The following is a 13,404-nucleotide window of genomic DNA, read 5'->3' as shown; positions in this document are numbered from 1 at the left end:
TGATTTTTTTGTAAAACCAGAAATAATAACTCTTAATATCGTGTACACACACACACACACACACACACACACATACACACACACACACATTAATTTAGATAAGTATTGATTGACAGAAATCTTGACGAAACATAACCTAAAATAAGTTACTTTATCATTACACCTCTTTTTCTTCAGGTTTGTTTCTCTCATAATCCTTGTCCCTCTAATTTATCAGATAGCTGCAAAAAGAAAGGAAACACATTCTTCTGTGCATGTGCTGGCAAATTCTTTTATTCCTAATTTTCTTAGTATATTGGTAGATGTACATCTTGGAGATTTAGGTATCTTTCTGGGACTATCTTGTCATCAACATTTTTTATAATCATGAAAACATGCCTTTAATACATCCTTCTTGATAGGAGTTGCAGATCAGCACCTCCTTTAGAAGTTTCCTTTTCATTCTCTGCCCCTCTAGAGCCATGCTATACGAAGGCATTACTGAAGAGTAAGGGAAGAACTCAGAAACATCACCTGTGCAGTGCCAAAGGATGGAAATTGGAAGCAAAGTGCAGCATGTCCCAGACACCTGTGGAATACAATCTCCCACATGGCCACTGGAGTTTGCACTAGCGGACCTCCTCTGTCATGGACCCCCTTACCACATCTGTCATTCTTTCATTAACATCTGTCTACATTATGAGAGTTTTCCTGGATCTACCTTGAATATCAAAGAGGACTAATTGTAGTGTGTGTGCAGATAGTATTTCTTTAATTTAAGAAAATTGCACGCTAGGAGTGGTGGTACATATTATAATCCCATAAGCCTGGGAGACAGGAGAGTGTCTGTGGGTTTGAGGCTAGCCTGCTGGTTTTCAGGCTCCCCTGTATGATTACGATTCTGAGTCATTGTGGTTCTGCCACCTAAAACTTATATGTGAGTGTGTGGTTTCTGGAGGTCAGAGAACAGCTTTTGGGAGTCAGTTCTCTCTGTCCATCATGTGGGTCCCAGGGATCAGACTCAGGCTTGATGACAGGCATTTTCATCCACTGAGACTCTCAATGGCCCCCAGTTAGGTTTTTTAAAAACACAATGTGTTTATTAGTTCTTTGAGAGTTTCTTACACGAATCCAATATACTTTGATCATATTCACTCTGACTTGTCAGCCCAACTCTTCACAAATCTATCCTCCCTTCACAACTCTGGTCTCTTTACTAATTCCTATTCCTCCTCCTCCTTTTCCTCCTCTTCCTCTTCCTCCTCCTCTTCCTCCTCCTCCTCCTCTTCTTCTTCTTCTTCTTCTTCTTCTTCTTCTTCTTCTTCTTCTTCTTCTTCTTCTTCTTCTTCCTTCTTCCTTCTTCTTTTCTTTTTCTATCATCCACAATGCTCAATTTGTGGACGGATCCATCAGAGCATGGCCAACCTATCAGTGGCATACCTTTAATGAAAACAATTCTTTCTTCTCCAGAAGCCATACATTGTCAAAAGCTCCTATGCTAGGGTGTGTCGCTCAGGAGCTGGTTCTTCTCTCCAAGCTGTGATACAACTGAGCTTATGCAGGTCTCATGCAGGCAACCACAGGTGCTGGGAAGTCATGAGTATGATAGTCCTGTCATGTTCAGAAGATAGTGTTTTGTTCTGGTTCTCCATGGCCTCTATCTCTTACAGTCTTTCCATCCTCTCTTCCACAAATGGTCCATGAGGCTGGGGAGGAGGGGATGCGATATAGATGTGCCACTTGTGGTGGAGCTCCCAACAGATGTTTCTTCTCTGTAGTTAGGCCAGCTGTGTGTTTCTACATTAACCACTATCCACTGCACAAAGAAACTTCTCTGATGATGTCGGAAAACTGCATTAATCTACAAGTGAAGAAATACAGATTTGGAGGGCAGTTTGGAGAAAAATGGGAGACAGTGGAGAGGAGGGTTTAAGTGATGAGAGGGATAGGAGGGTAGAGAGGAGAGAGAGGCATAGCTAAGAATAAAGATATTTTAAAATGCCGTATGGAAACACTTTCGTAAGCTTCATGCATATGGTTTTTTTTTTTTTTTTTTCACATGAAAGGGTTTAATTGGAGTTACTCTACACAGAGGATAGGGCTTCTTCCGGAAGCCACATGTTGGCAAATAAAAAGCTTAGTGGCAGGTATAGGAAAGATAATACCTCTCCAGCTGTTTCTCATCAGCGTCCTAGAGACCCACTAAACAATACAGGGTATTGCCAGTGCTCTTGGTTCCCACCAGACTCAATGGTAAGATCTCATTGTTAAAGATAGCACATACTTTAGTTACAGGGCATGGAGAAATCAAGGTAGTACTGACTAGGAAGGTTCCTCCCTGCTAGCTAGCTCTCATAGTGCTGGAAGGTGTTATACAGACTACTGGTGGTATATGTGTGGGATTATCAAAAAACACTTTTACCAAGCTATAAAAACCCTATAAACTGCAGTCACAACAGCCATTGTTAAAAGATATGCTTGCATGTGCAGTAGTGGTAAAGTTGTTATGTGAGTAACCAGCTACTCTCTGATTGGATTTAAGTTCTGTTCCTCAGGAGGAAATGCATACACGAATAGTGTAAATCTGGCAAGGATCTCATGATTGGGTAGCTCATAGGCCCTGGGGGTTAACTTATTATTATTATTATTTTGCTGGGGGATATAGTATCAGATTTGGTAAATCAGAAAGGATACTATGAGATACCAGAAAAGAGGGCCATTCTTATTTGTATCCTGATTCCATCACTTAATGTCTACAGGTTATTTGGTAAGTTATAGGACTCTGCTATAAGCTGACTTTTGATCTACACATTTCTAGAGTTGTTGGGGTTAAAGTTGGAAACTCTGGTAGCCCTAACAAACTATGTTTAGATGTCTTTCTTTAAGAAGCCAATGAAACAGACAAGCAATAATGAAAATCAGAAAAAAAAAAAAAAAAAAGAGTGGCAACAGGGGGAAAAAGAACTACTAACGAGGTGCAGTGACCCACAAACCCATCTTTGGGGTTTTGGCATGAGGTTTAAGTTTAAATAGAAAGCAAGTGGTAGATAAAATCAAATATTTCTCGTCTACCTGTGGTGTCATCTATCTTTGACTCATTATTGGTCTGGATAGTTTCTTTCCTCAAAGGTGGTCTGAGTAGTTGTGAGAAGTACTTCCTGAGAGACAGGCTCCTCTGAGGGCACCATGTATCAAACCTTTCCATACAAGACTAGGGGAAATTCCAATTTCTTCAGATCCGTCACCTCCATTGTCTGATAGCCAAAGGGCCCAAGTAACACCCTTTCAAATACCTTTGCTCTTGCCTGGATAGTAACAATAATACAAAGATTAAAACATCCACAACACTCATAAACTACTGCATGAGAGAGTGAAGTGACTCTCTCTTCTTAGAGAGCCTGGCATAAACCCTGGCACATACTTGCTGATGAGTAAATGCCAGTTGCTTCCTATTTCCCATCTGCACCCTGCATTTGTCTTTGCTTTGAGCTAACGCTGTCTCATCTTCTCAACCTTTACAACCTCTTCTTTTGTTGACATCATCAAAACGAGGAAGCCAATTTTATTTTAAATTCTATGTAGGGGGTCTTATTTGAGTGCTAAAAATTTTCATTTGAATCTCATTATTTTTTGTTTGTTTTTGAAATTATATTTTAATTGTAACATTTCTTCCTTTCCTTCCCTCCCTCTAAACATGCCATGTGCTCTTCCCCATGTTCCATCAAATTTATGACCTTTTAAAAATCAATTTCTGGGGCTGGAGAGATGGCTTAGAGGTTGGGAGCACTGACTGTTCTTCCAAGGATCCTGAGTTCAATTCCCAGCAATCACATGGTGGCTCACAACCACCTATAATGAGATCTGGTGCCTTCTTCTGGTGTGCAGGTATACATGCAGGCAGAATACTGAATAAATAAATAAATAAATAAATAAATAAATAAATAAATAAATCTTTTAAAAAATTAATTCCTATTGCATGCATACACACACACACACACACACACACACACACACACACACACACCACATATATTCTCAAATATAACCTGCTGAGTTCTCATAATGTTACTTGTATGTATGTTTTCAGGACTGACCATTTGGTACTGGACAACCAATTGATGTGTTCTTCCCTTGAGGAAGCTCTCCTTCCCTGCTCGCAGCATTCTTCTGTTGCCTCCACTTCTTTGTATTGAGTTGAGACCTTGGGTGCTTAGATTTTTTTTTTTTTTCTTGTTGGTTGGTCTTTATTTCATTTGAGTCTGTTTACAGTGTTTAAATTCTATATACCTTTAAAATAATCCTCTAACAGTTTTACCAACAAGCATCCCAAGCTAGACAGTTTAATGGGGAAATAGTTAATCTTTTCAGTTTGACCTTGCATAGATGTAGAAAATCAATGCATTTATTGATTCAGTTTATAATCTGACTGTCTTGGTACAATGCTATTCTTCTTTGCTTTCACTTTATTCTTAGTTACCAGGAATAAAATACAGATATAAAAGATATCTTTGAATTAAAAAGAGAACTGATTCTTTCTAAAGACAGAAGGACCATGTCCCTGAACTTAAAACAGATCTTAAAGGCTATTTACTACTTATGGCCAGTGACGATTCTTACACAAAATGTCAAAATCCTGGTTATCAGACCAGGCTCAGGCAAGGGAAGCTGTCTCACAGCCTGTGTGTTAAGACCTCTTCAGAGTCTGATTGGAGTGTGACCTACATCACATTAAAAATGAGTTTGTGTCCAGGATTACATCATCCCCATGAGAGGTCTCTGGGTTAAGGGTGAGAAGTCATGGAATGCCTTTCCTTTTAAACTATGGGCTTTACTACCTTATAGTATTTACATTTGCAATAGGTGATGAGAGAATTTTCAATAGTCTGTGTACGTCTTGACCCAAACAGGGATTGACTTGAGGAGTCCCTGGCCATATATGAATAGTTACTGTCCATGCCCCTGAACCTATTCATCATGGGACAAGTCTGAGCTCATGTCTGCTTCTTAATATGTGCAGAGTTCATAAATCCAACCATTTCAACTGTGGTCAAACCATTCTTTTTAGTCATTAAATTATATAGGGGATTTTATCATACATGCTTTGGCCTTTGTAATTCATCATTTTGAAGAAAGGACATGCCTACATGTTGTTGTAAAATAACTCCCAAGTAAATATTCTACTCTCAGAAAATACAGTGTTTGCTCTAACAGAAAGCCATAACAAACAGAATTAACTTTCCATTCTTTGATGTATAGCAAATGGTCTTGTCTTTCACTTTTGGAATGAGGTTAAAGGCTTTATATTAATTAATGTTCAGTGGGCTGCATAACTGGATGACCGATAAATTAGTATGCTGAGAGACCTCAAATGGGATCTCATTTTTAGATGATTTCAGGGTGCTGTGATTGTGTGCATCCAGCAGAAGCAGAGGCTGCAGGTTTTGAGAGTTGTGAATGTGGACATGAATGTCAAATGTGTCCTTCTGTTGCTACACTTTGACTACAGCAATCAGTTTCCTCCTCATCCCTTCACTGTGCCTTCGATTCTAAAACTCCAGAGCTCTACAGGGAACTGTAGCAGCCACCCAGGTGCTTTCATGGATCTTGGCAGGAGTGTCTCTGAAATGGTTTAATGGCCATAGAGAATTTCAGCGATGGGGAGTTCTGCCCTGGGACACTCCATTTCCAGAGGGAAGGTTTATTTGAAGAACCAATCACATTGCATGGGACAAACAGCTAACTTATTTGAATTCTGCATTGTGGGGTAGGAGCCTGGTTTACATACTGGGCGTGTGAGTGCTCTGTGGTCTTTGGCGGTTTACAGGAGCACCCAAGTCAAGAAAATTAACCCCACTCCTGCTTGGGTTGAAATAGTTGGATTCTGATCACTTTGCAGGACATTCAAGGTTTTCCGAATCTATCTTCAGTTTATATAGATATATATTTGGTCTCCATTCTCTCAGGCTATCAGGTAGCTTTACATCCTGGACACATTATTTGCCCACATGTCCTGCTTCCTGTGCATTTTCTTTCTCATTGGCTGCTGAATTCCTCTTCATTTGTCAACCTTCTTGTTGGAACATTTTCTCAACTATCTTCAACTCTACTCTGGCCTGGCTGGAAAAATGGCTCCTCTTATAATCCAGGGCATTTCCCTCTTTAGTCCACAGTTATAGGGCATGGGCCCAGAATTTATTAATTCATTGAGTTAGAAGTCAGGTTCTGCTGAGTCCACAACTCCACCTTCTGTCTGAGGGGCGGAGCCCTCTTGGAGGTGGTAGAAAGGGTTATGACTCAATAGTGGTGGCATGGCTGCTCAAGAGAGGGTCTTCCTGCCGTGTCTTTGTGGCGCAGATAAGGTACCTTCGGCCTAGGAATGTAGTAAAGAAACAGTGGTCTACTGCTGTAAAAAGAGAAACTGAATGCAGGTAAAGGATGCAAAGTGTCAAAGAGGGTATGACATTAATTGTCCTTTTAGTTCTAACTTATCATGGATATTTCTCTTCCTTCCCTCCTTCCTTCCTTCCTTCCTTCCTTCCTTCTTCCTTCTTTCCTTCCTTCCTTCCTTCCTTCCTTCTTTCCTTCCTTCCTTGGTTTTCTTTTCTTTTTGTGGTAGATAAGTGAACAAAAATCTATTGGATAGTGAAAGTAAAAACCCAATGTCATTCTCCACAGTTCTCCACTGTATAAGAATTCACTGAGATGTGGAAACTGGGCCTAGTTAATTTTAGCATGAGATTTTTCTCTTATTTACACTCTTGTTACAGTGAAGTTTATAAAGAAAGAAATGGATTAAGACTTGCTAGCAGATTCACTGAATGATAATATTTGTGTAGTTGACATTGACATTTATTTTTTATTTCCACAATAAAGTAAAAGAATTCTACCAGACATATGTTTCTGTTCAATTGTCCTTTCATTGAAGAAAATACAAGGTTTTATTTTATGGGTCCATATTCCTCACTTTTTATGCAATGAATCCAGCATCACGGATTCTCCTTGTGTCTTAGGGTTGCTGGCAACTGCAATACATTGATCATGAGCATCCTACATCCCTCTCCCTCCCCCCCTTCAGGATCTTATATTTCATTTTACTGCATTGCCCCTGTAAGCCTTTGAGGGAGATATTCTTATTTTATCTCATTTTAGAGGGAGAGACGTTTGCAACTCATATCAGATAGGCATCTGCACAACAGCTTAAGACATAAGGAACTTTGAAGAATTTGCCTCCAACTCCTTATGCCTATTGGCAGAAAGAGCAAATGTACTCACTAAAGCATAGGTCTCACATCTTATGCCATGCTGAGAATGAATAATCCTCATGAGAGTCACTCAACCCAAACTTATAAATGCTATCATGTAAGACTGGCATGGAAGCTTATTTAGATAATTTCTACTAAGAATACTATCTAGGAAGTCAATGCCAGGGGTGGGGCTTGAATTCCAAAATATAAACTATCTCTAATTTGTCTCAACTTTAATTTAAATATCTTCATTTTAAAACTAATAATAGGTCTTCCATGTGACCCAACTATACTATTCTTGGGTATTTAAACAAAGGACTCCATGCCAGCCAAGCACAGAGACGTGTGCACATTAGGGTTTATTGCAGCACTATTTATAATACCTGAATTATGGGCCAGACTTAAGTGTTCAACAACAGAGAAATGAATAGGGAAAATGTAACCCCACCCTCTCTCATACATACAGAGGAAAAATTTCAGCCTAGAACCATGAAGACATTTCAGTTTCAGTAAATATACTAAGTGACTTTAGACAATCTCAGAAAAAATGTCTTATCTCACTTATTGTTCCTAGATTTTGTATAGATACATAAATTGTGTATGTGTGTGTGTCTGTGTGCATGACATGAACATAGAAATAAACTAAGAGAACAAGACAAACATGAGGGGAGGACAATGAGGGGGCCTAGGCGAGTATAAGGGAGAATACATTCAAAATATAGTATACATGTACAAAACCAAACCTATGCATTTCAAGAGCATAACTACAGAAAATAAATAAATGTTATGATTTTAAAACTAGTTCAGGCAGAAAAAGATGAAGACTATGATTCTATCATGTGAAGTTTCTCCAGCAGACACATTTACATGGAAAATGGAAAAACAGCTGGCAGAGGTTTCTGGATTTCGTAGGAAGCTAGAGTCTAGCAAATATAAGGTGTCACTTCGGGGAGATGAAAAGCCTATGGAGGAGGGGCGACATGGATCACTTTCACAGTAGTGTGAGCAAACCAAATGCTATGGACTTAAAAATGGTTGAAATGTACCAGGCATGAAAAATCCCTTTTCTAGTAGTTGACCATGAGGGGATCCAAGTTACTCCCCAAGCAACATTGACTATTGCTGTTGCCTTTGGCTGCTTCTCAGCACTTAATGGTAAATATTTACTGCAGAAGAAGACAACCCATGCTTTGGACACAGAACTTGGTGGAATCCAGCTAGCTCTGACCCAGAAGCCAATCCCTTGGACTAGCTTTCATAGTTCCAGAGGTGATATGCATGTTGCCAGTGGAGAATAAAATCAATCAATATGATGCCTACAAGCCATAATGAAGACCAGCATGGCAAGATGGCCCAGTGGTGTTACAGTGGCACTTATATCTTGGCAGTAATCAACAGCTGTATAACTGGACTTAAGACTCACTCAGAGTAGATGGGAATTCATGCCTAGTACTGAAAAAGTGAGCCATTCTAACCACACATTACTGTTGAGTCCATGGACCCTAGTGAAGAACCTTCTACTGCCCCTTTCCCAAACTAGTATAATCCCTTACTACATTCCTAATACTCATCTTAACACCAACAGATGAGTGTAGACCTGACCAGTGATCAATGAAGCTTCTTTTTTGCAGTAGACTGAGAAATCCACAGTTGGTCAAAATACAGAGAACAATCAACTTGGAGGTTCCCAGCTGTAATGGATGTGTCTACACTATAACCCCTAAACCTAAGGCTTGGAATGTCACAGAAGAAGGGATGGAGAGATTGTAGGAGCTAGAGGACCAGGACATGTGCTTTAAGATGGTCTCTTCTATGTATGACAGGGAAAGTGCAGCCAGGAAATCTCAAAATATGGTTGCCTAAACAAGAACTGAACCATGACAACAGTAGGATATAGTGGAAAATCTCATGGGAACTCAATTCTAGCTGAAGAGCTATAGGCAAACAACTATTGATGAGGGCATGAGAATCAGTCTTAGTAGTTATCTAATACCAAGTAATTAGCCTTCAAAACATATACAGAAAAGCAACACTAAATCTGTGCAACAAGCTCTCTTTCTCTCTCTCTCTCTCTCTCTCTCTCTCTCTCTATATATATATATATATATATATATATATATATATGTATGTGTGTGTGTGTGTGTGTGTGTGTGGTGTATTCATATATATAGACATATATGACATATACATGCATGACATATACATATATGACATATATACAATAATAAAGCAAAAAAGAGCATGAATTTGAGAGAAAGTATAGTGGTGGTGGTAGCCTTAAAAGGAGTTGGAGGAAAGAGAGAGAGAAAAAATTATGCAAACGCAGTACATATGTAGGCAATTAATTTCAATTGGTAATGTATACTTTGCCTCAAAAGAAAAAAAAAAAGAGTAAACATTATATTTTTCTGTGTTGGTTCACTGGTAAAGTCAGAAATTGTTTATGAAGGCCAAGGATACAGGCTACAGCATTTGACTCAGAAGCACATCAAGAGCATTTTGCCTCAGAGACAGGGACCAAATAAACACATTTATCTTTTCTATCTTAGACCTTGTTATTCTATTATTTTTATCATAAAAGCCTTTCACAGACAACCCCCTCTTTGAAGCCTCTCCCTTTTTAAGAAAAGAACTATTTATCCTCCGATTATTTAAACCGAGAGCGTTATAAAGAATGAAACATGCATTGCTCAGTGGAAGACCAGTGTGCAGGACAGAGCCCTACCTCGATTTCACTAAAGTGATATAACAGAACCTTGAAGGGAGAGAACTAGAGTGAAGACCCTCTCAAGAAACACGCATCGCCAAGAAATGAGTGATGCAGGACTGGACCGCAGGTGAAGTGAGAGAGCAGGGTTGCAAATAAAGAGCTGGTGCTGGGAGATGAGACCAGTCTTCTGCCTGCATGCACCCAAGAGTGAGGAGCGGTGATTGAGAAGATGGACATAAATGATATGTAATTTATGTTTCCCTTGGTTTTAAATCCAGGGAGACTATTGAACTTCCACTAATTTTGGTTTTTCAGGCCTACGTAGAGAAGTCTTCTAGGTCAATTAAGTAGCAAGCTCACATTGTCTTGGTTTATGACCCGGCCTGCCGGGGTTCGACTTACACTCGGGAGGAGAATTCTCCTGTATAGGGACAGAACACAAGACACGAAGAAGAAGAACAAGTCTTTGATCAAGCTCTCAAATTTTATTTTTCAGGTAGAAGGTTTTATAAGACAGGGGGCAGGGAAGCATGTTGCTATGGCAACCCAGCTACAGGCTATCTCAAGATGCGAGGAATTCCAAGCAGGTCACAACGTTCTGCCATACCGAATATTTTGCTATCTTCATCTAATCTAACTGCTAAACTACAACAGGGTGGCTCCGTCTAAATCTTATCTTTAGTCTAACTGCCGAACCACGACAGGGTCAGCTGGTTTCTGGTAAATGACAGACTGCTGGAGAAATAGGAACCTAGGCTCTGACAAGATGGCTGAACATTGGCCATATGGCCCGTCCCCAACAGGTTTAACTGAAGGCTTGCATGGTTTGGAGAAGACACTGGTTGTATACTGTGGGACTGGCAGTGCCACAGGCTACACGTTGATCTGCTGTGAGTTCCTGAGCCAACAGTAAAGGATGATAAGTAGCACTGTCCCATTTGGAGCACCCAACCTGCACTGTGTCATTGTGTCAGAGAAAACATTATCTGCAGGGCAAGTTTTGTCTAGTGTCCATGTGGCAGGGGAAGGAACTGAGGCCGTGTGAGGAGGCATATTCCAAAGCGTTTGGTGAGAAAGGTACAGGGCAGAGTGTGATTGTGTCTGAGAATGTGGCCACGCCCTGAGGATGTTTTCAAAAAGGATCTAGAGTAGGGCTGATTCTTTTGCATGGAGGTAAGGCCAGCAGGACACAGGCCAGCCGTGAGGGGCCTGTGACCTGCTCTGCATAATGAGCCATGGGGCTGGCGAGGAATAAGGACACTGGCCTCAACACAGTGTGACCTGAAGAAGCTGAACCCTGTCTTGATTAGTGACTGCATAGTACATGAAGCCAAAGAGCATGTCATTTTCTTAAGAAAGACTCTAGGTTTTAAGAGCACCATCAGCAAGGGGCTTACGGAAGAATGGTTTAAAGGCCCATGATTCCATTCCAATACCCTACAGAGTGGGATTAAACATAGGACCCCACGTTTGCTAGGCGAGCACTCTGTCACTGGACTATATGCTCACCCCTCTTTTTTTCTTTTGAGACAAGGTCTCACTTTGCTGTCCAGGCTGGGCTTCAACTCCGTGTAGCCCAGGCTGGCCTTGAACATGTGATCCTCATGCCTCAGCTCCCCCAGGTAGGTAGGACTATATGGCTGCACCATCAGGTCTGGCTTTCTCTTTTGCCTTTTAAGCTTGGACTTTTTATGCTACATGTTAATTCCTTTTCTGGTCATGATGCTCCCCCATCTCAATTTTAGAGAAATAAGTGTCGTAAACTGTGCATAATGGACATGTAGACATGACAAAGCAGCTTTCTCCATCCACGCCTACCCTAGCTTGCTCTTTCAAGTACCGTCTATAGCCTTTGCTGCACACTTTTCATGTAGGTGCCATTTCTAACTCACATGCAAGGGAAACAGGCAAGGATATGAATTTTTCATATTATCGAACATCTTCTGAGTATTTATCATGGATGTTACTCGAATTTCTCCACTCAATTCTCATGAATGTTGCAAAAGGCTATTATTTGTAAATCCTAAAACTAAAAGGAGAAACTGAAGACCCAAAACACCAGTTTTGAGATGCACCACTCAGCAAATGAGTCTCTTTCCTCTTTGCACAGATAGTAAAAGATGCTGAAGACTACAGGGAATAGAATGAGAAAACAACAACAACATTTTTCAGGAACTCAAGAGAGGAAGAGGAAGTGAGAAAGAAAAGCTTCAGACACAGACCGGGTGTCTCCACCCACTGTCATACACAATCCTTGTATATATCTCTGCTAACCTTGTGTTGTATTTCTGTAACTGGAGCAAAATACCAGACAGAATAAACTTAAAAAGAATGAAGATTATTTTGGCTCACAAAGTCAGAGGTTTCGGGCCATGGTCATTTGGGCCTATGGCTTTGTGGAGAGAATTTGGCAGAACAAAGCCCTTCACCTCATGGTGCTGCATTGGGGAGGGAGGGAAGGAGCCGGTAGAAGGAAAGAAAGTGAGGGGTTGGGAGAGAATAGAAAGAGTGGGAGGAGGAAAAGAGAGGGGTTTATAGAGGAGATAAAGAGGAAGGTAAGGAGAGGGTAGGAGGAGAGAGGAAGGGGAGGGAGAGGGGAGGGGGAGAGAGAGGAAGTAAGGGGGAACAGGAGGAGCAGGGTTCATTATCCACTTCAGGGGCGCCCTCACCACCCCCCAACAGCACCACAGAGCAGGTGACTAAGCCTTTACCTCAGTAAAGGGATTTGAGGTCCTTTATGGTCCACACTGTAACATCCCACAATGCATCAGTACAGACAGTCCTGCCTGGCGCCCCTGTGGCTTCACTCTCCCAGGGCTTCAGACTCCTAGCCTCCTCGTCTGGGTGTTAGGCTGCCTTGCCAGGCCCCATCCTGCTGTGGTAAGTCAGCTCCAGATGGATCCCAAGGCTCATCTCTCCTGATCTGTATTCTCTCCCCTCCCCTGACTCCCCCTTAGGTGCTAGTGTTAAATGTTCTTGTCAGAAGCAACTATTTCCAGGCCATTAACAACAGAAAGGATGATTAGGGTGAATAATGCTTGCTGCCAGTCAGCGGCTTTAGTATTCAGAACAGACCTCTTCTCGGAGAGGAGTCGCCGCTGAGGGTATGCCACTTCCGGAATCCCGAATACTGTGAAGAAGCCCTGGTGGTTCACTGTGGGCAGGTGGAATGCATTCCCGTGAGCTCCCCAATCTTTGGGAGAAAAACAGAGGAAATAGGGATTTATTCGGTTTGTTATTCACAGACTTTCTCACCTTCCTTCCCCGACATGTTCCCATCCCCCACTCCCTCATGGGAACATACAACAAAGGTGTTTTAACTCAGGAGGCCCAGTGCAATCCATGCCCAGGTGAATCTCCACATCACCATTTAAATCTAATAGCATCTCCCCTCAAGTTTCTTTGAAAAATAAGGCTTACAAAAAGCGAATGCGTTCAAAGGACTGAGTACATATGCATAGATGCCATAGG

General features: G+C 41.2%; 1 pseudogene; it reads right to left on the bottom strand.

Annotated features, from left to right (window-relative positions):
- The window catches only part of LOC127191926 (prohibitin 1-like), an 83,768-nt pseudogene extending 70,564 nt beyond the window's left edge, over positions 1-13,204 (bottom strand).
- Between the last annotated feature and the right edge of the window lie 200 nt (positions 13,205-13,404).

This window comes from Acomys russatus, chromosome 7, assembly GCF_903995435.1.
Source record: "Acomys russatus chromosome 7, mAcoRus1.1, whole genome shotgun sequence".
NCBI classification, from domain to species: domain Eukaryota; kingdom Metazoa; phylum Chordata; class Mammalia; order Rodentia; family Muridae; genus Acomys; species Acomys russatus.
This window is presented reverse-complemented; position numbering and strand designations above follow the sequence as displayed.